The sequence below is a fragment of the Melospiza melodia genome, chromosome 5 (assembly GCF_035770615.1).
Source record: "Melospiza melodia melodia isolate bMelMel2 chromosome 5, bMelMel2.pri, whole genome shotgun sequence".
NCBI lineage: Eukaryota > Metazoa > Chordata > Aves > Passeriformes > Passerellidae > Melospiza > Melospiza melodia.
Window position 1 is genome coordinate 8,537,844 of NC_086198.1, and position 26,477 is coordinate 8,564,320.

Genomic DNA, 26,477 nt, shown 5'->3' on the forward strand with positions numbered 1-26,477 from the left:
TCCCAGGTTTTAGTCTGACCAAGATGAATATCCCATCCCGTGGAGAGCCCAAGAGAAGTAGTTGTGTCATTCTCCCAGGAAAATGTGCGCACGACCAGAGGTTTCCTCAGCAATTTCCCTTCCCCTCCCTGCTCAGTGAGGTCAGCCTGCACAGCTCCTCCGATTTACCTCCTCCCATTTTTGGGGATCTGGGTTACCCTATACAAACCCAACCCCACCTGGCAGTGGTGACCCAAACTGTGAATTGCTCAGGGACTCAATATCAGCCTCTTCTCCACCTGTGTGTTTATATACCACACAGGTGTGTAAAGATCTAATAACCATATCAGCAGCCATGCTTTGTGCAGCTAAGAAATAGCTGGGGAGATCTTAAACCTGTTTACAAAAAGTGGTTGAGAAAAACGAGCTTACCAGATGTCATGTTGCATACCTTTTTAAACGTAGGTAGCTGAAGCCTGGTTTCAGAAAGGAGGACATTTGTACACCTCTGAACAGCATTGCCCAATGTCTTTTTGCTTCAAACTGTGCCACAAAACTACAGGAACAAGATAAATTAATTTCGTCTTGGACTGCTTTGTCAATCAGCATAAGAAGATATTAAATCACAATAGAAAAGACATTGTTATACAGTGATTATTCTCCTGGGATATCCTGGAAGAGGAAGAGCAGTCAAGAGTTTCATATAGCACAGGACAGTAATTATCTCATGACAAGTATGGTCCCTGGAGATCACTTTAGAGCTATTTTAAAGGTTTTGTAGAGAATACTGTGTATATACGTTGTAGTAGAAGATGACAGAGATGGCACTTCACAGTCACAAAAATGAATTCTAGCTGGCTGTGAGGTACACACTGATTAATTTAAAGTGTTAACAGCCAATTGAACACTTCTTCAGTTGAAGCATATTTATTACACAGTGTAACAACCAGTTAATCACATTTTGAAGCTGTGACATAAGAAAGAAGTTGGAAAGCACCAACCTTCTCTTCTTTCAGTCATTTATTTAGCTTGATATAAAGCACTTTCTATTTGTTTTTGCCTCTTAAAACTACTTTGAAAATGCAAGGGATTTTTTCCTTTTTTTAAATTAAACCTAATTTTTCCTTTTTAAACAATTAACAGTACACCATTTTTGAGACAAATGCAGAATATTGCTGAAGAAGGATTCTTGAAGCTATGGTTTGAGTTCTGGGGAATATCAATAACTGACCTAAAATAAATTTAGTTTACAATTCCTGCAATAAGATATTCAACCACTTTGCCATATGCCTTATTCCTATTTTGCAATTCACATTTGCTTACACAGTTCTAACACTAGGCTATTTTATTAACCCTGTAAAACTGCATATGGTTACTGTTTATCCTCCTAATGCAAGGACAACATCTGAAGTGTTTTTTCTTTAGCCTAAAATTTTCCCTTTCACTCAATATACTTGATTTCTGCTTTTATCAGAAAAAACTGTGTCATAAATAATTTGTTCTTGAGTGTGCGTGTATATGTGTAGGAATTTTTTTTCTGAACTATCTGCTCTCCTTGAATATGTGACCTCCATTAAGCTTACAGAGAACCGAATATGCATAAATACTTGCATACACACTTATTGTCTGAAAAAACCCCATTAAAATTACTACCATAGTTAGTAGACAGCAAATTATTAAATTATAACACAAAAGTATTGAAAGGTCAGTGCTAGGCAGACTCCAAAAGTGAATTCCACAACTTGATGTTTAGAAAATGATTACTATAAAATATATCCTCATTTCCTGATTTAAGACATTGTTCTTAGTTTTATCAAGAATCATATGAAGACAAGCTTAGTAAACACCGGTGCATACAATATACATTCTCCATTCATAATAAAGTCAGGGCATCAAAGAACTACAGTGCTACAATGTTGATTACTCTTTTGTGTAGCATGGAAATAAAAAAAAAGTGGTCATAATATATCTCCAAATTTTTCAAGGCCCCCTGGGGCATGTGCTGATCTTAAAATGGGACAGGAAAAAAACAAAGAAGGAATATGATTTTGAGGATATGATTTACAAATAATATTTATGAAGTGCCAGTGAATTGGTATTTCCTTCTTTTTGCTTTTCTGCAAGTAGTCTCACAAAGATAAAAGAATAGAAAAGACATTACCTTGTTGCTAGTATTCTTGTCACATTTTTAATAAAGAACTAAAATACATATTAATTTCTAAGGAGCATAAGGAGACCTTAACAGAAATAGAGAGCTTTCACAAAGGAAGAAATCAGAAATTCAAGCAAAAAAAGGTAAAATTCGTCCTTGGAAAAGGGCCAGCACATAGTCCACATCCCATTAAATTTTACTATAACAACTTCATTGAGCCTCATGTAATGTTGTGCCCAACGTCTGCTCCCAAGATGGATTTCACACAGGATAATGGGATACAGAACAAAGGCCAAAGAAAGCATTAAGAGCTGTAATGTTTGCAGGACATATATAAAATATATTCTGCCTAGACATAAATAAAGTTTGAAGCAGCATCAGTAGATGCAGCTGCAGGTTAAGGTTTCAAATGAACCAACAGTTGTTTTTTTCATGTCCTAAACTTACCTGATGAGGAGGCACTTGCTGTACCCGTGCTATTCTCTTAACACTGATTATTCCCTCTTTAGTATTCTCTTCTTCAGGTCTTCACTACAACACACCAGGCATTTTAACCTACCCCCACTACAGCACATCCCCTGTGCCTTTGCAAAATATGGCCCTGCTTACAAAAGGGCTTCACCTCCAACAGACAACTCAGGATCACCTGAGATTCAACTGCTACACAGTTTAACCTTTAGTTAAAAACCAATCTGTGAGAAGAGGGAATACTGTTTTCCCCCCCAAATCCCATAGGTAGTTTCGGAAGGTAAATTCTACCATTCAGGTGTAAGTAGGAAACAAGAACCAGAAAATGCTAGTTTTAGGAAACAGAACGTTTTCTATATTTTCTAACAGAACTGAAGCTATTTAAAAAGCAAAACAAACAAAAAAAAGATTTTGTTTTAATAAAACTGCTATGTTCACAATCCATATATTTTAATTTAAATTGATTTTTCTGTAGCTGAATGGGATGGAACTTTTAAAAGCCTCTCAGCTTTACCAGTGGTGGTGTTTCATTTTACAACTGTTTGTAATTATCTGCTTACGCTAACATAACAAATGTGGTGCCTCCAGCAAAAAGCTAAAGGTTGGTGAGAAAGAGAATGAAAAAGGACCTAAATGTTAGACTAGTCAGCAAGATTTTCAAGTTTGTTAAAATTAATACAAGCTATCATTAGAGTACTCTACAGTTCAGTGCTTCATAAATAGGAAAAACAAAGCAGTAATGTTTTTTGTAGCTTTCAGCTTGACTTTTATGGGGTTTCATCTTTCTCTAACAAATCAGGATGCAGAACAGCTCATAAAGCTTCCAGTATAGGCCAACAGTATAATAATTCACTGTGTGCATCCTGAGCCACTTACAACTTGAATGCATCCAGAAGGATTGAAAAAATATATCCTAATTACATAAAATACAACAGCCGAGAACAAAGGATTGTTTCTTTCTGCTCTGGGGTGAAGGTGGATAGCTCTTCAATACTTTGCTTCATTAACTGACCCAGTCTTGGCAGAGCAAAATAAAAAAGTTTCTTCGCCTCTTCGCTGCTGAGTCCCCCAGACTGAAGAACAGTAGGGTTCCTTCCAACTGGTGATTGATATTTTCTAAAATGAAATAAAAAATCAAAGTAAAATTAATAATTTATGCAGCAAAAAGCATGGCAAAGTGGTTCAGACTGAGTACTGAGGCTGCTTCAGAAAATGACATTGAGGAAGAATCAGTGCCAACTAACTTCAAATATTGAAAGTTTATTCAAAATGAATGAGTGCATCACTTACCATATGATTTTATCAGGATAGAAGGTAATTCCCACAATGTTTTAAGTCATTCACAACCTTGATCACTTGTGGTGAAGCTTTCTGGGTGTGCCAAGAAATCAAAAGTCTTGGGAATATCAAAGAGGGTGAAAGAATTCTTTGGTAATACACTGAGTTAATCAGATATTATTTACAGAACATTTGAAATTCTGAATGATTAATTTATTCAAAGAATCATAGAGTATTTCTTAATAAAGGTTCTTAGCAGGAAAGCATACATCTCTTACTCAGATGCCTATAGTACAATCATATCTTATTACACTGATAAATATTTGACTAATCTGACTCACAAAAATATGTAAAAAATAATGGAAAATTAAACAAAAATAAATATGTGACTACAATCCCAGTGTCAAACATAGTTTATGTCTTTGTATATAATCAATTATCAAGAGCTATTAAAAGCTCCTGATCCAACTAGGGACTGTTAAACAGAGAAGGAAAATATTTGGCCTACACAGATCTGAAGGTATTCTAGGTTCTTCAGTGATGCAAGGGTTTGATAAAGAAATATATATGTAGAAAATCAAAAGCATATAGTCCTAAAAATGGACATAATAGTTTCAACATGCACATAATGTTTGTAATATGCAGTGTCTGGATACCAGGACTTCGTTTTTTTTTTTTTTGTTTTTTTTTTAATGAAAGGCGTCAGATTCTAAAACAAGGCAAGAAGGATGTTTAGAGGTTTTTCTGAAGTACTAGAAGTAGCCAGAAAAATGACTGTCTTCACCTTTTTGTACATAAAACAAAATACATAGAAGGAGAAAAAGCATCAGATTAATCCAAAATTAAATTTTTCAGTGGCAATCTGAGAACTCCGTGCAAATCAGCAGCACTTCTCTGCTCTGGAACTGCAACACCAGATCATTGCTTTTACCATGTTCAAAACCACCATTTCTAAAAACCACAAATGAAAATATTCTTTCTTTTCTTTCAGGTTTGAAATATATGTTAGAGGAACTGCAAACATGAACTGAAAGTTCAGCTTACTCTTACTGGTATTTTACAAGGTTGCAGCAAGGTTGGAGAGAAACAACAATAGTTATCATTACCCAAAGCTTTTCCAAGTGGGATCCTTTCCTCCTTTTCCATTGCTTTAAGAGGAATTTTCCCACATGCTTTATGCATATATTTTTATCCCTTCAAATATTCAGAGGCCATCTGGAAACAGAATCAATCTCAGAAGAACAGAGGCATCAAACAGAGTAACTGAAGTCCAGATAAGTGTTCCTCACTGGTAAATGCTTCACCCTAAATCAGTCAGTGACTCAAAATTTGTGCCACCTTCTGCTCAGCTGTGTGTTATGATGTAACTATTCATCAAGAAGGAATTCCATAAATTCATGAAATATCCACAAAACAGAATTTTAATAACAGATTGTAAGAACTGTGAAAGATTCTGCCACTATATTCCTGTAAATATTTATAGTTCTCTGACAACAGGTATGACTGAGATTCAGGGGTCCAACCTGTAAGAAAAAGTCCTGTTTCCCTAGCTGAGAATGATGGTAGGGCCAGAGAGTTGAACTTGATACTCAGTTTGGACTTACTAATATGGAATTCTTTCTTCTCTAGACTGTAGAACAAAGTGGCAGACAGAAATCTGTGAGGTAGCAAAAAAGTAGAATAAAATATGCCATTTCTACTATAATGAAGTCCATTTGGCTTCAGCTTTAGAAGAAAGCTATTTTAGGCTCTCTAGTGATGCAAGGATTTAACAGACAATGAAATATATATAAAAAAACTGATAGCAAATATGTGTAAAAATATCCATAATATTTCATTAATCAACATTCTTTAATCCTGTCAGGGATTATGGAAAGGATTTACAATTTAAAATTTAATATCACATTGCCTTATAAAGCCCCTGATATTTTTTGGTTTCTGTAAGAAATTCTAAAAAACCTCACAACAGCAATCACTCCCAAGTTTTGTGATTTTATATGAAAATAAAACTGGAAACTTCTGCTTGACCTCAAACTGTCTCATCAATGAGGGTCTGCTCCCTGTGACAGCCTGCCAGGAGGCATGGCCTCCTGCCACCAAAGTGCCACCTGAACCAGGAGTGTCCATCCCCTCCACAGGCAGAGCAAGGGGAAGCCTTTGTCTAGACACCAGTCCTGGGCGTGTCCCTTTGACCACTGCTTGGCCACAGCCCTGAAAAGCCCCTCTTGTTTTGACAGGGTGCTGAAATGGGTATGAAAACATGCCCTGGTTATGGTTTGAAGGTTAGAAAAGCTGAAGCATTTCTTCCAGCGCAGAAATACCAAGTGCCTCATGAAGAGAAGGCAATAGCTGATGGGAGTTTTTGTGGAGTGCCATCTCCGCCAACTGTCAGGCACTGGCTTTATTCACAACTCTGTGAATCTCTAAGAGTGCTACAGGCAAAAATCCTTCCCCTGTGGTGCATCTCCAGCATTGCCTTCTCAGGGCCTTTAAAACCTAGGCATTACAGTATTTGCTCATTAATTTTGAACAGCAGAGCACACAGGAAGAACTCAGTTTGTCTACCTTGTCACTGCCCAATAAATGAAATTCACAAAAAAATGTCACAGAGCCCAAAATCCCCAAACAAAAAACTGTTGCAAACTGACTTTGTTTTCATTTGGGAAGATGTGGTCATCTGTGAATAAAGACCTCATATCCCCAGTAGTGATCAGTTCCACAATTTTTGTGTTTTGCTGAATTTGAATATGCTGTAAAGTTAGGACAAAATGCTGCCTCAACTTCGTGTGACATAATACAGCTTTAATGAATCTGACCCTCTAATTCTCAGTTCTCAAGGCCACCAGCTCTGGTGCAATTGAACTGACACATTGTTTAGCATACATTTTTTAAATCTCATTTAATTTTATAGTAGGTTTTTTGTTTTAAAACCTTACACTTTTATTGAGCAATTAAGCTGCGCTCTCAGTCAGGGGGAAGAAATGCGCATAAAATAGAAATAAGCTAAGCAGTAATTTCTAGACAGAAGTTGCATTTTTATTTCCTCCATCATAATAGGGAAAGTATTTGCTTTGTAAAATAAGATGCAGAGTCTTCTAAAGAGCTGAGAATGACAATTGATTTGTTTAATTTTTTTTCCTTAAGTGAGAGGAAAGTTAGAGTTCTTGGAATAACAAACTGCTTCTGGCATACTGACCTTAGCAGATCAGTCAAATAAAGTGAACAACAGTTGTTGGAATATTTTCCATGACCATTTTGCTGACTGATGGCTGTTTGCAATGCATCACATGATGAATTTTTTTCAAGAAAGCACATTTGTTTTAACACAAACATTTTAAAGGTAACCTTGCTGCTGCCATCAAACTAGTAAAATCCTGTATCTGTTGTAAACAGTTCTGATAGATGACTGGAGACCTCTTTTTGATGGTTCAATGACTGCCAGTGAATTTTTTACATAAGATTTCAAAGTATAAAATATTATTTGCAATACCTGAGTATGGTTTCAACGATAATAATTATAAAATTAGGTTTCAACAAATGTGAATTTGAAGGAGATTGCTATTTATAAGACAGGACCAATGTTTTTTATTTTACCTCCATTCTTATTAAGTTGCTTTGGTAGCTTGTAAAGTATGTTTCTTTCCACCACAAATATGAAAGGAAAAATGTACACTTAAAATAATCACACAAAAATGCCTAAAATATTAAAACCCCCACCAACATGAATTTCATTTGAAGAAAATATTAAACCATAAAAGCACTCCTAACATATGAAGACATTCTTTCTTTTTTCACTGTTAACTAAATTTCACTGAACAAGTAAAGCAATCCAACAATATGTCTTCTAGAAGTCATTAACAACCTTGTTAAAATATGTATATGTATATCTAATGGATACCTACCCACTTAGTTTCGTGTTCAATGAATGCAAATACCTTAAAAATAATTTGGACAGAGAAGACATCCATGCAGCAGTAGAGTGGTCAGAAATATATGACAAGCTGTTGTAAGACGCAACAACTAACAGCTTCATGAACATTCATACAATTCTGGAGTCCCCAACATAAACAGGACGTGGAAAAGTTGGAGCAAGTCCAGGAGAGGCAATGAAGTTGATAAGAGGATTAGTGCTTTGCTATGAAGATGGGCTGAGAGAGTTGGGGTTGTTCAGCCTGGAGAAAAGAAAGTTTGGTGGAGGCCTCATAGCTTCCAGTCTCTGAAGGAAGCCAGAGAGAGACTCTTCACAAGCAACTGTACTGATGGGACAAGAAGGAATGAGTTCAAACTGAAAGACATGAAACTTAGGTCAGATATACAGAAGAAATTTTTTACTGTGAGGGTGGTGAGATGCTGGAACAGGTTGCCCAGGGAGACTGTGGGGATACCAAAATCAGCTGAATAGAAACTTTCTAACACAGTTTTCAGTATTAGAAAGCAGGTGCTCTTTATTACAGCATGCTGGCCACTTGGGGGATCCTTCCCCCATTTGAGTGTGACAAGTGTTGGAATAGAGTTTTTATCATACACACTGATTACACATTCATTAGCTACCCCACTTCCTTGCCTTTGTTTGACATGGTCACACCCTTACCACAGCAGTCTGCCCCATATGTCAGAAGTCCTTATGTGGTTCTTTGGGGGTCTGTGTTCAATGGCCTGTGTCCTTTTATGTGACTATTCCTTGACCCCTGCTTTTGAGTGATTGCAATATTGTTGTTCTGCAAGGCTGGCAAACTCCTGCTTTGTCAGCCTTGCAGAGCTGAGCTGGTATTCTGCTTACATTTTGCATAATTTCTGTTTGCCTAAGTTGCATACTTTATTTATTTCTCCAAAGCTGTGCTGTTGTGTTCTACTGTCCTTGACAAGAGTAAATGTTGCTTGTTGTACTACCCTTATCAAGTAAGTAAAACACTGTGCTGTTCTGCTGTCCTTATCAGTGGATGCTCCATCCCTGGAAGTGTTCAAGGACAGGTTAGATGCAAGTCTGAGCAACCTGGTATAGTAGGAGGTGTCTCTACCCATGGCAACGAGGCTGGAACTTGATCATCTTCAAGGTCCTTTCCAACATAAACTGTTCTATGGTTCTATGCTTGAAAATTGTTTGAGGCCTGAATGCAGCAGAGATGTGCTTTGGCACCCAGAAGAATCCTGGCATCAAGAGTATGTCAGTCTCTTTAATCTTCATGTATGTGTTACATAAATGAATTATTATTTCAACAATGCAACTTTCTATGGGATTATAATCATAGTCATAAAGAAAGAATCCTACTGATTTCAGTCCCTATCGGAAAAGCAAGGCCACATCAAGCTGCTGCACCACTTGAACAACATTCCATTACATTAATTCTTCTAAAGCATGGGTGGAAGTTGCAAGAAGGTGCTTTTATTCATTGTTATACTCTAGCTTGCAGCAGATTGAAAATTTTCTGACTACCTAAACAGTTTTTAACAATGGATACTGATTTTACTAAATCAAAACATATCATCAAAATCTATCGCCTTCACTGACATATAATAAAAAAGTTGTCAAGGAAGTTACTTTGAAATATGATACATAATATAAATAATTATAATACCATTATATTATAATAAAAATCAATATTACATTAAATTATGAAATCAAAATCTTTCACTATGTCATACTAAACAGGAGTACAATGTAGTTGCAACAACGTTATTGTTTGAAGCATTCCAGTAACTTCAAAACTAAGCTGTTTAAATATCAAACAGGTTTTTTTTCCAGTATATTCCAAATACCTGTACTAGGGTGACCCTAAACCAGCACAATACCCTTCACTAATCATTTTGGAAGGATCACTTTGAATATATTTCCAAAGATATTTTGACTGCATATTCCAATTTAAGAAAAAAAATCAAAATCACTATACTTATTTCTGATTAAATAAACATTCCAAAATTTGACCTGTATCAAAATTTTTGGCCAGTGACTGGGGTCATGCTCCAGTTCATGCTTCCAGTTCATGCCTTTTACAGTGCACTGTGTTGCACTGTGTGGAAAACTGAAGAGTTATAACAATGAACTCTAATGACTCTCAGATCAATAAAGCACTGTGACATGCTGTAATCCCAGGTGAAAGGAAAATTGAGCTGGCAATTGACATCTCGGATCTGCCAGTTCCTTACATTCACAGAGACATTATTATTTAGTCTGGTTGAAAGCAATATTCTAATATAACCAAAGGTCAGGGTTGAGTAATAAATCTGAAGCTAGAGTCAGTTTATCATAATACTGTCATGTAAAAGTCACTATGTATAAGTAAAGGTCAATTTTAGCAAGTCATATTCAAGTGTTTTTCCTGTGGGTATGGTAAAAAAAATCCTCTTCTGTGTTATTTGATAAGCAAATTCTGAAAGGTATAACAGTAACTAAGTAACATATTAAAATTATCTAATTTTAGTCCTGTTGTGTATCAGAATTTCAGATTGCACCATCATTCCAGTCTATTCCTTTAGTTTTTTAGCACATCCCCAAGTCACCTTACCATACATTCTCATCAACTGATAAGCAGAAAGAATATTAGCTCATTCTACAAGTGTTCCTGTGGACTTGCAAGGTTTCCTTGCTTTTTGTTTTACTGAAGGCATTGAGAGATTGTCATACTATTTAGGAAGAGCTTGACTTAGGAAGCAAGCCAAAGAAATACTATGTGCCTTGCTCTGATTCTTTTCTGTAAACTTTTGAATTGATGTAAAGGTACTGTTGTACTTTTCTGTCAGCAAAGTCTAATGGTCTAAAGCAGCGCTCAAGTCAAGCAGCTGAAAATATGAAAGCATTCACATACTGTTTCTCCTTAGGACTGCACATTTCAGCTGGAAACCTCTTCCATGAATCAAGAATTGCTATCCAAGAATTGCTGTCCCGAGAAAATAACATCAATGTGGAAGCTGCGATACACTGAAAAATAGTGTGAGTGTTACTGTTTGAGCAGTACATCTGGATGAGAAATAAAAAGAAGATCACATAACAAGCAGTAATACAATGCAGCCTCATGCTCTCTAGTACATTGCAATTGAGTCATTGGAGTGGCTGGGTCAAGAACTAGGCAAGACCTGTGAGTAATTAGTGTGATAACCATTAATGTGGTAGTAATGTAAGTAGGGTTGGTTAAAAAAAAAAAAGAAAGAAAACCCTCATATGATACAGATTATAGTCAATGTCCATTCTGGAATTCTTACTAATTATATTTACTATCAGAGGTCTATTGAACTTTTCCACTGCTGTAGATATTTGTATCATAATTGCCATTATCAAACCTTTTATGAAGGTTTGGCAAACATAATTACTATTCACCAGCTTTCTTCCTTCCCTCTTCCTATGCCTTACCAGTGTTTACTATAGAGATAGTGGACATCAAAAAGAATTCAATTTATGAAGATTATGTCCACTCCAGTATTTTATTTCAGGAGCAGAAGAGGTTGTGCAAAATTTATATTTTTTACCATGGTAGATTTTGTTACATAGAAGAGATTTCCATAACTCTTTTCACTTCCATTAATCTAGTCAAATCAATATTTTCTTCCTAGTCTAACCTTATATAACTTTTACAATATTTTTAATTATTTAATTATTTAAATTGAGCTGCATACATTCACCCAGACTCCTAATTTTTTCATGCAACAGCCATTAAAGGTACTCATAAAAACAAGCAATAGTAAATACCATCTGTTGCCTTTGCTTCCCTCCCCATCTCACCATCAGCTATTTGTACACATGGATAAGCCTGAGCCTTTTTTCTCCAGGCTGAACAGTCCCAGCTCTCTCAGCATTTCCTCATATGAAAGGTGCTGCAAGCCCTTCATCATCTTCATGTGCTTTGCTGGACTGGCTTCAGTTTGTCCTGATGGGGAGCCCATACCTAGGAGTACAACTCACCAGGAGAGGGGAGAGGAATCATCTATATTTCCAAGATTATTATTTTACCCCTAAAAACTAGGAAAACCTTTTTCAAAAGGAATTTTCTGTTTTGTATCTTTCCAATATCCTTATATTAGTGCTTGACACACTGTTTTGCACTTGTTGGCAGTTTACTCAAGACCCATCATTAAAGAACTATTACTCAGAAAGATTTTAGTTCCTCTTGGAATTTCTAGAACAAGCTAAGAATTTTGTCTGTGTGTTTATCAAACCAAAATTCTTGTCCCTAAAATTTGCATTACCTCCCATGATATCTGTGTTTTACTTGCTACATCCTGGTTTTGCAGAGGATGCTTTCCCTGTTCTTTTTCCTCACATATATGTGCTACTCTGAAATCTATTACCTGAACTAAATATTTTTCACACTCTTAGAATTACTTTTCAATCATTAAAATAGTCTCTGGGATGAATAGCAGTAAAAGAAAAAAGTTTAACACAAGTTTTATAACAAGTTGTTATAATCCATATTTCAACCATAAATTTTGGATGAAATATGCTAAGCATTTGCATACCATAACACACCATATTTGTATTCCCTTACAATTCCTGGTTTCAGACATAATCAGGACCAATTTAGATATAGACACAGTTGGGAAAAATAAAACATTAATGGGCAAATAAAAGCCATCTCCCAAACTAATCAAAGAAAATACAAATATGAAGAAAAGTTATAGTTACATTTGAAGCTCTCTGGTGCATTTGTTTTTTTTATTTCTTACGGTTAAACAAGAAACAGTAATTCAGACAGCTCTAAATATCCTGTGCAGTAATCTTAGAATTTATGGGTACCTACCTGCTGGTTACAGTTACATAGTATTTTGAATATAATGGCTTAGCTTTAGCTTATTGCCATGCTAACCTCTGCAGGCTCCATTACCTTTCAAGTACCTATCATAAATGCTGCCATTAGCCATAGCCTTCCTTATGTGATACTGTTCCTAATTTTTCCAGATTTAACAATTCTATCAATGTTCTTCATAATTTCTCCTGTCTTACTTGATGAAAAGGTGCCTTTGACTCTAACCAGATCAAGTTAATTTCAGTCTTGCTTTCATTCTACTTTCTTTTATAACTACATTGCTGTTTTGACAGAACTCAGTTAGAATGCCAAATTCTACATTTCTTTGAAGTGAAGGGCATTGGATTAGGTTAAATGTGGAAATACAAGCTTCCTAATTATGCATGTTACCACTCTGCAGAACCATTAATCTTTTAAAAATAACACACTTGTGCTTCAGAAGGCACTGAATGGGTTGTTGGCTCTCAACAGAAAACATGAACAGTAATGCAAATGTACAATCACTGTTGCAGGGGGAACTTGGGAATGATTTGGGCTTCAAGCTTCTTCATTTGTTAGCAAGACCCAGCTACTACTGCTGAAGAGCATGCAATTGAGCTGCCATTACTTACTCATTTTATTTTATAGAGCTAGGAATCATTAGGAATCAAGGATGTGAGCAATGAAAAATGGAGCATTTATTTGTATCAAAATCTTACTGTTATACCTCTCTTTCCAATTTAGTATTATTTAAATTTGACCAAATTTGTTCAAGTATATTATATTTTTTATGAATTCTTCCTTTTATTTCAATATCAAAAAGGTAAGTTTCATCCTATTTCCTTCTCACAATGATCCACCTCTAAGGCATTCCTTGAGATCTAATTTATCTCTGATTCTTAACAAGCATTTTAAGATTGTTCACTTTTTCCAAATATCCCCTGCCTTCAGAAAGCAATGGCAAGCTCATGCTGTTTGAGATTAGTCCCTTAAAACATTACTTGGATGGCTAAAGTTCTTCTATATGGCCATAAAGGATTTAGGATTTAGTGTTCTTCTCCATCATTTTAGTTTCAGATAATCTTTTGCCACCTATGGGCACTATTACATGGGAAATTGAATTTCCTAAATTCAGGAAATGTTATTTTAAGTTACCTAAACCTGGATATTGTATAGAAAAAAATGTTAGTAAGTTAATAAATTACCACATAATGTAGACTTTGAGATACAATTAATTGTGAAAAGGAATGAACTTGATTGTGTTTTGCACTGGTTAATATTGGTATAAGAAAGAGTAGCTAAAGTGACTTAACTAATTTTTTTACAATTTTTATTGGGAAATACAGAAAAGAATTGTAGTGTAATTTAGTCTAGCATTCGAGAATGTTATTTTTAAAAACAGGAGAAAAGAGGGAAGAAATACCTCCAATATGAAGGTAGTTTGAGAGAATTGTGGTTGTTCTGCCTGGGGAAGAAAGCTGGAGAGGGACATTTGACATTGGCAGGAAGTAATAGGACAAGGAGGAATGGCCTTAAACTGACAGAGGGCAGGTTTAGATTAGATAATAGGAAGAAATCCTTTACTGTGAGGTGGTGAAGTTCTAGAACTGCTTGCCCAGAGAAGTGGCTGCCCCATCTCTGGAAATGCTGAAGGCCAGGTTGGATGGGGCTTTGAGCAACCTGGCTGAGTGGAAGGTGTCCCTGTCAGTGTTAGGGGCATTGGAACAAATAATCTCTAAGGTCCCTTCCAATCCAAACAATTCTGTGAGAAGATGACCCTCACAGTAGCTTGGATAATGAATTGTAGGCTGTCTTCATTAAAATTTTAATGCAACAAGGTAAAAATAAATCCAAAACAGAGTACCACACCAACTACTAGAAATAAAATTAACTCTCTCCTGGTTCAAGCTAGGACACATGGTTTTGACACCAGTGCTCTAAGACCATCACAATTGTAGTATTTGTAATATGATGGGACATTTTCTTCTCATCCACAGACCACCTGGACAAGCAGTAAGTCATCCTGAGCAGTGTGGAATCACCTACTGCCTTCAAACTACTGATCCTGATATCAAGGTCTGAATAGTTACGCACTGTGTTTTTAAATTTGGAACTCTAAGTGGAATTTTCTGGCACTAAATTTGTGCTCTAGGTCTCTAGTTCCACTAGCACTGCAAGATAAAACATAATTTTTAGAACCTGAAATTTGGGACTCATTTTAGGTGCAACCATTTAGTTCTATTTGTAGAAAAATCCTATGATTACCTATAAAATTCAACATATTTGCATATTTTTCCCTTCATGCTGTAAAGAATGTAGTGAATACAGCCTTGCTTATAAGTAGGTGAATGGGCATGGTAATAAAGCAAAACTAGACCCAAAAAAATTACTTAAGACAAGACATGCAAGACAAGACATGGCTTTTGATTCACTGACTGCTTCACAGTCTTAACCTGATCTTTTTTGTTGCTGACCAATGTGACACAAGCTCTGTTATGAACTTCCTAGACTGGAAGCTCAAAACACAAAGAAAAATAATTTCCAAAGTGACCCTGAAAACACAAGCCAACCTGATTGACAGGTACTGCATGACTGCTTTGGCGGGCTTACAGAATGCTTACAAATGAAGAGGAAGTAGGACTGGAAAGAAAGCTAATTAATTAGTATTGTTAGTACCTCAGATTCAAAGGACAGCACAGACTTGTACACAGCATTACTACAGCATCCCTTGTGCAAAATAAGAGTTGGAAGAATATAGGGGAACCTAGAAGATTTGTTCCACACAAACTTTGTTAAGGGAATGAGCAGATGACAAAACTCAAAAATCAAGCCAATCTACTTTCTCTTGTGAATGTTCACTCTACTTACTAAACATGGAAATTTAGGAGTTATGAATGTTAAAAAACCAGGTTGCAGCACAGCATTTGCCCTAAGCCCTGCTCCAGGCAAGAATGATGCCCAGTTTTATCCAGAGCAGCCACACTGCTCCACCTGAGCACAGGCTGACTTACAGATCTTACCATCCTCTGCAGACCCTCTACTGGAACCCCTCCAAGGTTTCAGATTTTCTGCATGACCTTGATCATTTGATATTGCTGCAGGGGCAGAATAAATATACAGTGGCAAACTAGGGCTAGTTGCACCTCTGCCTGGCTTCTACACTCAGCAGTGCTTTTTGGCTCCTGCACACAAATTTTCCCTTACAGAACCGTAAGCACAATTTTGTATTCCAGCAACTTGGGCACAGGACAAAATTGGGTAAAAAACAGTTCTGTACAGACTTCACACTGGTATCTGAGTTTGATCTTATCGATGTAACTTGATTTTTCCCAAAATTCATTAGGTAAATTAATTTTTGTTGTTGCAAGAACTCTCTCATTGTCTTCAACAACAAAAATGAAATATTTCTGGATACGAATAACCAACACTGAATATGATCTAGGCCCTTTCAAGGCATAAAAATATGTTAGTGCATATTTTAAAAATATACACTACCTAAATCATTGTTGAATGCAGCACACCCCCAAATGCAAACATTAAAACTAAAGACTTAATACCTCTCTTACAAGAACTTATCAGAAAAGGTAGTCAAGTAGCTTACTGTTCAACTTTTGCCCTCAACATACAAAAGATGAAATTTCACATTATTAAAAGTAAGACCTATCAGTGTAACTGCTTCAGAGTGTCTATGTTGTGACCATAAGTTTGCTACTGTAGTACTGCTCCAGGAGTTTATCTAAGATGTTATATAGAAATAGATACTATACAGACACTAGGCGTTATGTCCACTATGAATTTCTATGTATATAATAATGTGCCATGCACAAATATTGCCAGTGTCTATATAGTAGATATACACTTATAGAGATAAATACTATGAATAAAAATGGTCTCATACCTACTTGAAAGCTTCCACTCTGTCCTAAAGACCTATTACATAGTGTCAGACAAGACAGCAATGAGAAATGAGATAATTATATTAGGATGAAAATGAAAAATAGCTAAGGACAGTAGTGGAAGTCCTTTTGGTGTTTTATCAATGCAGTTACTGAAAGTGTGAATATTTTTTAAAAGACTGTACAGTATGAAAGAAATGCTAAATGTGGGGACAGAAAATAACTGAATGTAATTTGGAAATCCTTTATAATTTGTATACTTTATAGGCCTTCTTTCTAGAAAATGAACACTCTTATAGATTCTGAAATTATGGCATTAAAATGCATTCAGAAATGACCTCCAACATTCTTCACCTTGTTACATATGCATAGGTCAATACATTCATAATAGGAGAAGTAGAAATTTGCTCAGACAAAGAGAGTCTGATGAATGATTGCAGTCTTCCACACAAAATCCAAGAAAGGAGCTGCATGAACAAGAAATAAATGAACAAGCTTAGTGGCTTCATTATGAAGGATACAGCTTTGGCCACACTGAAGCAGGAAATGTCATCTAAAACAGATATTCAGTGCCAGAAAACTTAAATATTGAAATGCTGCACTTGTTAAAAACACTTTACACCAGAACATAGATATCCTGAAGTCTCTACATGACATCACAGAGAAAATTTACCAGTGCTTCTGCAGTTGTTATACCTAACACTAGGAAGGAAGGCATCTGAATCAGGACTTGGCTGAGTTTTGCAGCAGTTCAACTACAAAATTCCAAGCCTCAAGCACCAAATTTTCTCAAATTCCATCTTATAACACAGTTTAATTACACTGCCTTCTGGGGAAGCTTTTGATCTTGGAGTTCCTCACCAGAGGACTGTGCACGATCATGGTGTTATAACAGATCCACAGTGCTGCCATGGACAGCTCAGAACTCCCCCTTTGGGGAGGCACCTGGGCATTCCCACCTAAAACCTGAACTTACAGTAACCCAAGGAACTCCACGTTCTATGGGCTTCCCCCAGCCCTGAGCCAAATAGCTCTGAGATAAAACCACCTGTGTATATATTTACAAACAGTGATCATTCAGTGCTGTTTCACTCCAATCTGCCCCAGGGGCTCCATTAATAAGGCTTGAGTAGCCCTTCAGGGGCGGGCAGTAACACAGGGAACACAGCAGGTCTCCCCTCACCCTTGGGGACAGCATCTTCAAAATAACTGGCCCTCAGGCAGGACACAACATGTAGGGAAAACATGAGTCTAACAATAGAAACCAGAAGTACAATCAGAACTGATGAAATTAAAATATCTCATTTGCGTTATCGACCTCCTGATCCAATTTTCTTTTTAACATGTACTAGAATTCTGATGGAGCTTATATACAAATGATTCAAAATAACTTGCTTAAAAATAGCATCTCTCTGAAAACTAGACTTCTGTTGTTTCAGGTGGTTTTTTTAATGTTTTTGCTTGTTTTTTAAAAACCAGCTTGCTCTGTGGAGCTTAACTTATAACTGCTTTATCTGCCAAAACTCTTTTTAGAATAGTCTTCTACCCTTGGAGAACTAGTGTGAGAGCTGGGAGCCAGCCTCTCATCATACAGAAAAAGCAACACAAAATTTCACAAGTGAAAAAAATTAGGAAACTGCAATGGGAGAAGTAAACAGAACTTGGTAGAAAAATATAATATACTTACAGTACATTGTTTGGATCCAGAAAATTTAGACTTTTCTCTCAGAACCTATAGAAACTACATAAGAAAGGGGAAAATGTTAGTATTTATAAATTATACATGAAATATTATGTATTCTATTATTTGCATCAATTAAATTAATATCTTACTATTTTACTTTAGTGGTGGTTTGTTTTAAATTGAAGATATTTTTAAACACTCACTTTTTTTGATTCTTAGGTTCTTACATATATAAAAAGAAATTATCAGCTTTTAAGTAATACTTATCACTCTCATAAAGGTGAGAAGAGAAACATGTGAGAAGCAAAAATAAGCTTATAAAAATATCTTTACATTTTCTGATTTTCACAAGCCAACAAATTAAATGAGTAGAAAAATATATTTGTACGGAGATAGGAAAGCCCTCACAATATAAGTATGTAAATTTTCATTTATTTCTTAGGAGAAGCTTTTTGGTTTTTTTTAAATAGAAATCAAACCTTTTTTTTTGTTTTTCAAAATTGTTCCTTGCATATACTGTCCTATGAAACTGTGCAATATATTCCAGAAAATGTTTTAAATAATGCTAATTTTGCAGATGTAGATTATGAAAATACTTTGCATACAAAAAATACTGTGTTTCATAATAAAAGAATATTACTATAGTGACAGTTCAAGTTGTTATGGTAACAGGGTCTGTGAAAAGGGTAAATTAGCTTACAAAATGTTTAGGTATTTTTCTTTGCAGAATTTAGTATATTCAGTTTTCACATTAAAATTCTTTTGAACTGATTCTGAGGATAAGGTATGGAACAAAAGAACTATACAGAGTGATCATTAATGTTCTGAAATATAAACATCTATTTTGTTTACATTCTTTATATGTTAAGACATGTGTAATACTTGTATACTCTGAAAGAAAAGGGAGACCAAGCTCATTGAGATATCCCATTAGCCCATTTCATTCCAATTTAAATATTTGCCTAAAAAAATAAAAAAAGGCCAGTCACAGTCAGGCAGTTGCTTCGACTAACAGCAATTTTTAGGGCACATCAGAATTAGCAGCTTGGTTGAATCCCAGAGCTCTGCGAGATAAATGCAGTGTTGTGCACACACAGGTTGTTGGAATCCATAAGGTTAGAGGATTTTTAAGAAATGGTTAAAAAAAAAGTATGTAGGCCTTAGATTGGAGTTTTGTTAGCATTGCAGAAAAGTTTCCCATGCAAGCAGAAAAGTTTCCCAGGCAGTAGATCATACGTGACAAATAACAATAGGCCTCTGTAGAATTGGCTTTAGGATGGCAACAAGGTTATTTAATGTATATTTTTAGAAGGTTTGCATGAATAGAACTTTGTTCTTTGTCTCTTATGAATTAGTCTTTGTTTTAACTATCATTGCGTGTGCTTTGTGGGATTGGATAGAATGCTTGTCAATACGTGTTTTCTGTGTCTGATTGGCTGAATTCTAGTCTGAGATGATTTTATGTATTTCTGTACCAGCCCTGCTGGAGGAGACATTTTTTGGTGTGGATCAGTGAGCTGTCATGTCTCCATTTTGTATTTTGAGACTGATGAGCTGGAAATAAAAGCAAAAATCTCTTCACTGGTCTGGTTACCGTGTTATCCATATTTGGATATTTTGCCGCGGCCTAGTGGGTTCCTTTGTTATGAGGTGGGTTCCTGACACAATGGGACTTATACCTGTCCCGTCCCCCGCACAGGTGACGGTGTCTGGGGCAGGGGGGCTCCAGCTGCCAGGGCAGTCACTCTCTCCCCGAGTGGAGCCTCGGTGTGCCCGCAGCCAGCCCGGGTGGAACCACACCTGCAGGGCTGCCAGGGCGGTCTGGAGCAGGAAGGGAGAGAGAGAGGGAAGCCCTGGGCTCTGGACCACACAGGCATGAGTGTGGGCGCTGTCTTTTGTCACTGCTTCAACAGAGAGAGAGCAGCCGCAAGACAAGACATGGCTTTTGATTCAGACTGCTTTGTGGTCTAACCTGATCTTTTGTGCTGCTGACCAATGTGACACAGGCCTTATTAATGCTGAATATATAGTGCTCTGCCAAAAAGAGCAACTCTGTTCCTTACTTTGTTGGTTCTCAGCAATGGTTCAATTGGCTTTTTGAGCTTCCCTGGAAATAATTTCCATGCTGAGAATCAATCTGCCAGATATCAAGAGGAAATAAATCACACTTATGATACTGAAGCAATAAAACTTCCTGTGCCTATCCAAAAATGCATGAGAAAAGAGAAATGATAGAAATACTCTGGTTTACACACTGCATATTTTCAATAGATGGTCACATATTTTGACCTAAGATCATAACTTAATCTGACTAATATTATGATGTAACCTATCTGGGGCACTTTCAGAGTATGGAATTTGATCAAAAATGGGAGAGCAAAAGATTATTTTGCTGAGGATATGTATTATATTTTGCTTCTATTATTATTTTATTATAGACTTTTAAAAACTAATTTTCTAATTTAGTTTACAATGTAAATGTTCTGGAGAAACAAGGAATCACTTCTAATTGAAGTGAGATACAGGTGAGATCTAGGATATTTTTACATAAGTAATCTACATTGGAAAAAACAGCCACTCCAGAAACGAGTTTTTGATCAAGAGTCCAAACACTGGGTCTGAGCTGTATTTGCAAATCTGGAGAAAGCTATAAATATATATTCTGGCACCTCATCTGAAGTTAAAGAAATTACAGAATAAATGCACTTATGAAAATCCAGAACCTTAGCTCCATGAAGTAACTTCATTTGGAACTAGAGAACACTGTGGGATGACAGAGTTTATTAAATACTTCTCTGTAATTAGTGCAGTGTTTGAACTATCACCTAGTAAAGTCTCAAACTATACCAGACACCTCCACTGGCAGATCATTAGTAAGCTGGAAAACCTCCCTAATTTGGGGATGTACCAGAATAACAGAAACCAACCATAATTTCTGGATGCACAAGGAGGGAATTCAGTACTCATGCATCCAGTGTTGATGCACCTACAGTGGGTGTTGCCCGTAGAAAGTAACCTGAATTCCATCATTTGAAATACTAGTCCTTTGAAACAAACAAACCCTTACCAAAACATATTTTTTTTCATAAAGAGTAGTCAATTTGTATGAACAAAAGATAAAAAAAATCTAACACATTAGGTCTTTCCCATTTCTATTATTCATGATTCTGTCCAGCTAAGTGAAGTGTTTAAACAGTAAACTCTATTTAAACATTCAAAACTAAAATATTTATTCTGTGTTTAAAACTCCTTTTATAGAATAGCAGAAAGTTCAATTTCATAATCCCAGCTATTGTATGTTTCACTGTATGTGGCAAGAAATGCTGCTATTTATAAACATTTAAAAATAATTCATAATTCATACTACAAATAATTAATTTGACTTTTCTGCTTGTAAAGTGTGCGCAGTTAGGAGTGTCTGCAGAGACAGGCTTTAAAGACCATTTATAGCTTTCTGTAAACAGAACAGTCTCAGAAAATAAGTGCCTGTTAAAGCTGAATTAATTTTTGAAAAGTTGAATATTTGGAGAGCAGTAGGTACATCCCTTATTCATGGAAAAATAAGCACATCCAGTTATACATCAGAATAGGCAGCAGTTAGAGATCTAATTTTTCTATGGTTTAATACCAGAATATTCCTGAATCTGAGTTTGCTGTATACACAAAAAGTTTTCAGAGAATAAATAGTTTACAACTGGCCCAGAAGTGCGTGGCTAAAGCCTGTACATATTTCTCTTCTTCAAGATGGCTGTATTGATTTTTCCTTCACTGGAGGGAAGCTGCTCCAGTACAGTGCTTTTAAGACCATTTGTTATAAACCAAGACTCATTCACCCCTGTGGAAAATATTTCAGTATCTTTTGGAGAGACTCAAAACCAGAAAGGTAAGTTTTGGGAGTATGGTGCTGTGGAACAGCATCAATTCTCTTGCATAATAAAAAAAGATCAAGCCTATTTTCTAGGAAGAATTGTGGCAATATTCATTGTAGTACCACTTTCTACATAAGCAGAAACATGAAATTAAGTGCATGGGGTTTTTTCTTTTTTTTTTTTTTTGCTTGTTTTTTGTTATTTGTTTATCAATTTAAATAAAAATGCTATCAAAACAGTCATATGGAATCAGATCATAAAAAAAACAATTTAGGTACTAATATTATTTTTCCTATTAAAAATGGTAAATTATATCTCCTTTTTTTCCCTGTTATTCATTAATTTCTGAAAATGTTCTTCATATTGTATCTTTTATTCTCCCATATGATAGGGCATTGTAATCTGCAAATTGTATGCTCCACTGATTAATGTTCAGTATATTTGAACCAAATCAAAGTTATGATACAGCTCTCCTGATAAAACTATATATATGTGTAAATAAGGCAAAGACCCCATCTCAAAGGCTTTCTATGTAAAGAAGTTAGATATAAGTAAGATTATATTTAATTTTCTTCAGCTCCTGAGATAATCTACGAACTAGTCTGCTATGTGCTGTGCAGGTAAATATTCAGATTATTTAGGATTTCTATTATTCCTTTCCTGGTCTATTTTTATGTATACACAGAGTACTTTGTCTCAAAAGTGCAAATATATGCAGTGCTATTTCACTGTTCTGAAACCTCTGTTTATACATTCCAAGCTAGCTGGAACTTTTTCAAGGACCTTCATTATCTCAGACATTTTGAGAATATTTTGAAAGCTTGAATAAATTGCCTAACCACCATATGCCTAGGGCAGCTAGGCAGTGTCTGAAGACTTAGTGAATTGAGTGACTCTTAAATTAGACATTTGCATGGTTATTTTTAACTAATCACCGTATAAAACGTAATTAGCATGCACCACTTATCATTTGAATAGCAGTTGGCAATTTTTTTTTTTGTAAATTCTTCATAGAGCACAGAGTTCAGGAGATAAGAGGGAATCCCAGAGGCTGATGTCAGGAATAATCAGGGTGATTTAGTTGGCTGATGTCCAGGATATAACATGCAGAATATTTCACCCTTTATTGGTCAGGGTTTTTTAACTTGGACATACACAACTATCCACACTTGTCATAGCTTCTCTTTGTTTTGGAGTAATGATGTTCTTGCAAAAGAAATCTTTTGCAAGAGAATCTCATTTTTGAGTACTGTGGGGCTGCATGCTGGCTGTGAAGCCATCAGGTGGCACAGGTGAAGGGCCCCTGCTGTCTTCAACAAACATTTGTTCATGCTGGTATGAATGAAAATGCCTAATGCTGATTTAGAGTGGACTGAAGAACACAAAAAAAGAGCTGCAAGGCAGGGAGCATCCTTAGATGAACACTGGGAAGCCAATTTCTTCCTGTCTGGAGGCAGCCTGCCCTTAGCTAGGATTCAGAGGTACAGATCCTTCTTAACAAGGGAAGGAGTTGATATCAAAAGCTGGTGCACACCCCCAGCATCTCCTAAGACAACAGCTCTCCCTGCCATGGTCCCTGGAGATGGGAAGCACTTTCAGAATCACACAGATGCACTTTCAAAGGCCACACAGAGAACATGATCTGTGCATGCTTGAGCTAGCCCATCGCCTGCAGTTACAAGAGATTGGTTGTCTGGTCCTGCAGCACACTGACTGTCTGGGCTCATTAACATCTGTTCCTGATGACATGGCTCAAAAAGGCACTTTGTTCTGGAACTGGTAAAGTTTGGAATAATACAAACTGATTTCTGAGAGACTGTGTTTTCATTCTGTCTACCTTTGTAGACATGCAGATAAGACCACATCTAGCATCTACAGCTCAGTCATACTCTGGCCAAGACAGATTACTGCTACTGAATAAAGTGAAAAATGTCTTGGGATTTTGCTTTCTTAAGAGCACCTAAACTAAAATTTAAAAAAGCAGGATAAGCTGACAGCATATTCCCTTGCACTGAGGACCTTTTTCCCTGTGAGCCATACGGCAGCATATGGACTGCATCCTTCACACCATGCATCACCAGTGTGCACTGCGCTCAAGAGGGTGCTCCAGAAATTTCATTTCCAATAGAAAGAATTTTATCTTTAGAAAAGGTTTGAAGAATCACCTAATTTGAGCATGAGTTAATTACAACATTGCATTTAAAACTGGCCAAATTCTAGAAATAAGCTGAAAAATCTTTCTGAAAGCCTTTTTAAACCCAGCTCTCAGTCTATTCTTCACTGCACCAAAATAATAGAGAATTATTACTCTTTTGGATTTATACCACTCCTACCTAAGCTTTAGTAGCCTGATTTAAAATAAGACTTCAGCATCTGAAGCACAACTTAGACAGAAGATGGAGACTTAAGTCAGAAATTATAGTTCTAGAAGTCCCTGTTTATCCACCTCAGCACTCTTAGGTGCTCAACACTTCATCATTGCTGCCTCCACTTCTTTATCCCATTAGATTCTCAGGAGCTGAAAGTTTTTCTTTGGTGTATTCCCACAAAAACTTCCATCCTGACACTGCTGAGCAGACAGACCATATGACCTCCCTCCTAAACCTAATACCATATTAAAAATTGTTTCTTTTTTCCCCTGCCTCTGTGATTCTTACCACTTGAAAATTTTCATAGAATACCTTCAGAGTAAAGCTACCTATAAAGCCATGCTAGAGGTCTCTTAATTCTTCCAAATATTGCATAGAAAAATATTATCAAAAACCTTCACGTAGCAACTCAATTGTTAGAGCATCTAAAAATAGAACGAAAAAAGAACATGTACAGCTATGGTAGAAAAAGAAAAAAAGAACTTACCTGTGAAGGGAAGCTCTAGGTACCAAGATTTCTTATATATTTTCATGAAACATTAACTGGGTAAGACATGTAAATACTACACACTAGACTTCTCACAGTAATCAGCTACAATTGATATCACAGAATTGCAATTACTGGGTTTGGTTCATCCCTCCCCCTTTCCCTGTCTTTAATGTTCCTTTTTAAAGGAGAACTATCAACAAAACATCAGAGTTCCAAAGTAGAGGCAATTAGAACTTTGAGCCTACTCTGGTAGGTAGGTCTGAGAGGTATGCTCTAGAGAGGGGATGACTATAATATATATCTCTACAATGAAAAGTCCCTCACAGGTTTTGGTTTCCACCAGGAGGGAAATGACTTAAAAGTAAGGCACTAGCATTATTTTGTAACAACATCTGACTCTCTTTTTTGATTCAGCCCTAATTTTTTTTAAAGTTGGCTATATTCACTACCATACAAATTAGAAATAAAATCCCTCCATGATAATATCTAGCTAAATTAAGTAGAATAAACCAAAGAGTTGAATCTTGAAAACTGCTTGCTCCTAATCACCCTTTTCCCCAGGAGACTCACCTACACATAGCAACATGCTCCAAGCAGGAGGGAATTGCTAACGTCTCACCCAAATCTTGCAATCAGTATATGTTTTCCCCAAACCTGCACCATTTCAGCAGGCAAGTGCTTCACACTAATCTTTTCCTTTTCCCTATTGCTGTCCAGTGGGGATGCTTCCCAATGTTTTTTTTTTTTTTTTCCCAGTAAATGCTCCTCAACTTTACATGTACGCTTGAGAGTACAACATACATATTATCCTAATGAAATGTCATTTTTTCTACTTCAGAAGGTGCTAATAAAATGCCTTTTTTCCCCCTATGGACACCCTTTAACATACCACTTGTTTTAAGCTGCCTGTATGCTTGTAAACAGCTAAGATTGCTGTGAATTGATCCACCTGACATCATTCTTTATGGTGTGGATAGTCAGGATAAAGAGAAGGCCAGGTTAATTACAAAGATGTGTTAATTATGTAATTAACAAATCACACTTCTCTGTAGCAGGTAGAAAGGAGGAGAAAGATGATGGGGAATTGAGTGAAGTTATAGCAGAGATTGGTTTATGCAGCAGGAGAGCAGGGGCTGGCTTTGATGAAACACCACAGCTGTGTGGAAATGCACTCTGTCAAAACCCAAATCTCAAGCAGACTGCATGAATTAGCTCATTCAGCTGTTTTCTTGAGAATTCAGGGAGTAGAAGTAACTTAGGAGAAATAACTTAACATACTAACTTAGGAGGTTGCCTCAGTTTCTAGAAGCCTATCTGACTGGCCTTTGCTGAACCTCACTGAGATCTGCACAGAAGTGAGTTCTACTTTAAATTCTCACTCTCTACATCTTACAGTGGGCAGGAATGTAGGAAGGAACAACCTTAAATAAATTTGATTACTCACCTCCAGAGAGATGAATGCTTTGCTACTATTGAAGACCTCTATCTTATGGTGTTTTTGCTTTTATTATGGTTTAGTAAGCTCTTGAATCTCATATATTGCAGTATTTTTCTCTGAGTAGAAAATCAGTTTCGATC

The 26,477-nt window shown here is 36.3% G+C and overlaps 1 long non-coding RNA gene across 1 annotated transcript; it reads right to left on the reverse strand.

The window, feature by feature from the left end:
* Positions 1-429: 429 nt before the first annotated feature.
* Positions 430-18,210, reverse strand: LOC134418969 (uncharacterized). The gene is made up of 3 exons (XR_010027907.1): positions 18,175-18,210; positions 3,612-3,715; positions 430-535 (listed from the first exon to the last, which is right to left on the reverse strand). It is a non-coding gene; the product is annotated as an uncharacterized LOC134418969 (long non-coding RNA).
* Positions 18,211-26,477: the final 8,267 nt, after the last annotated feature.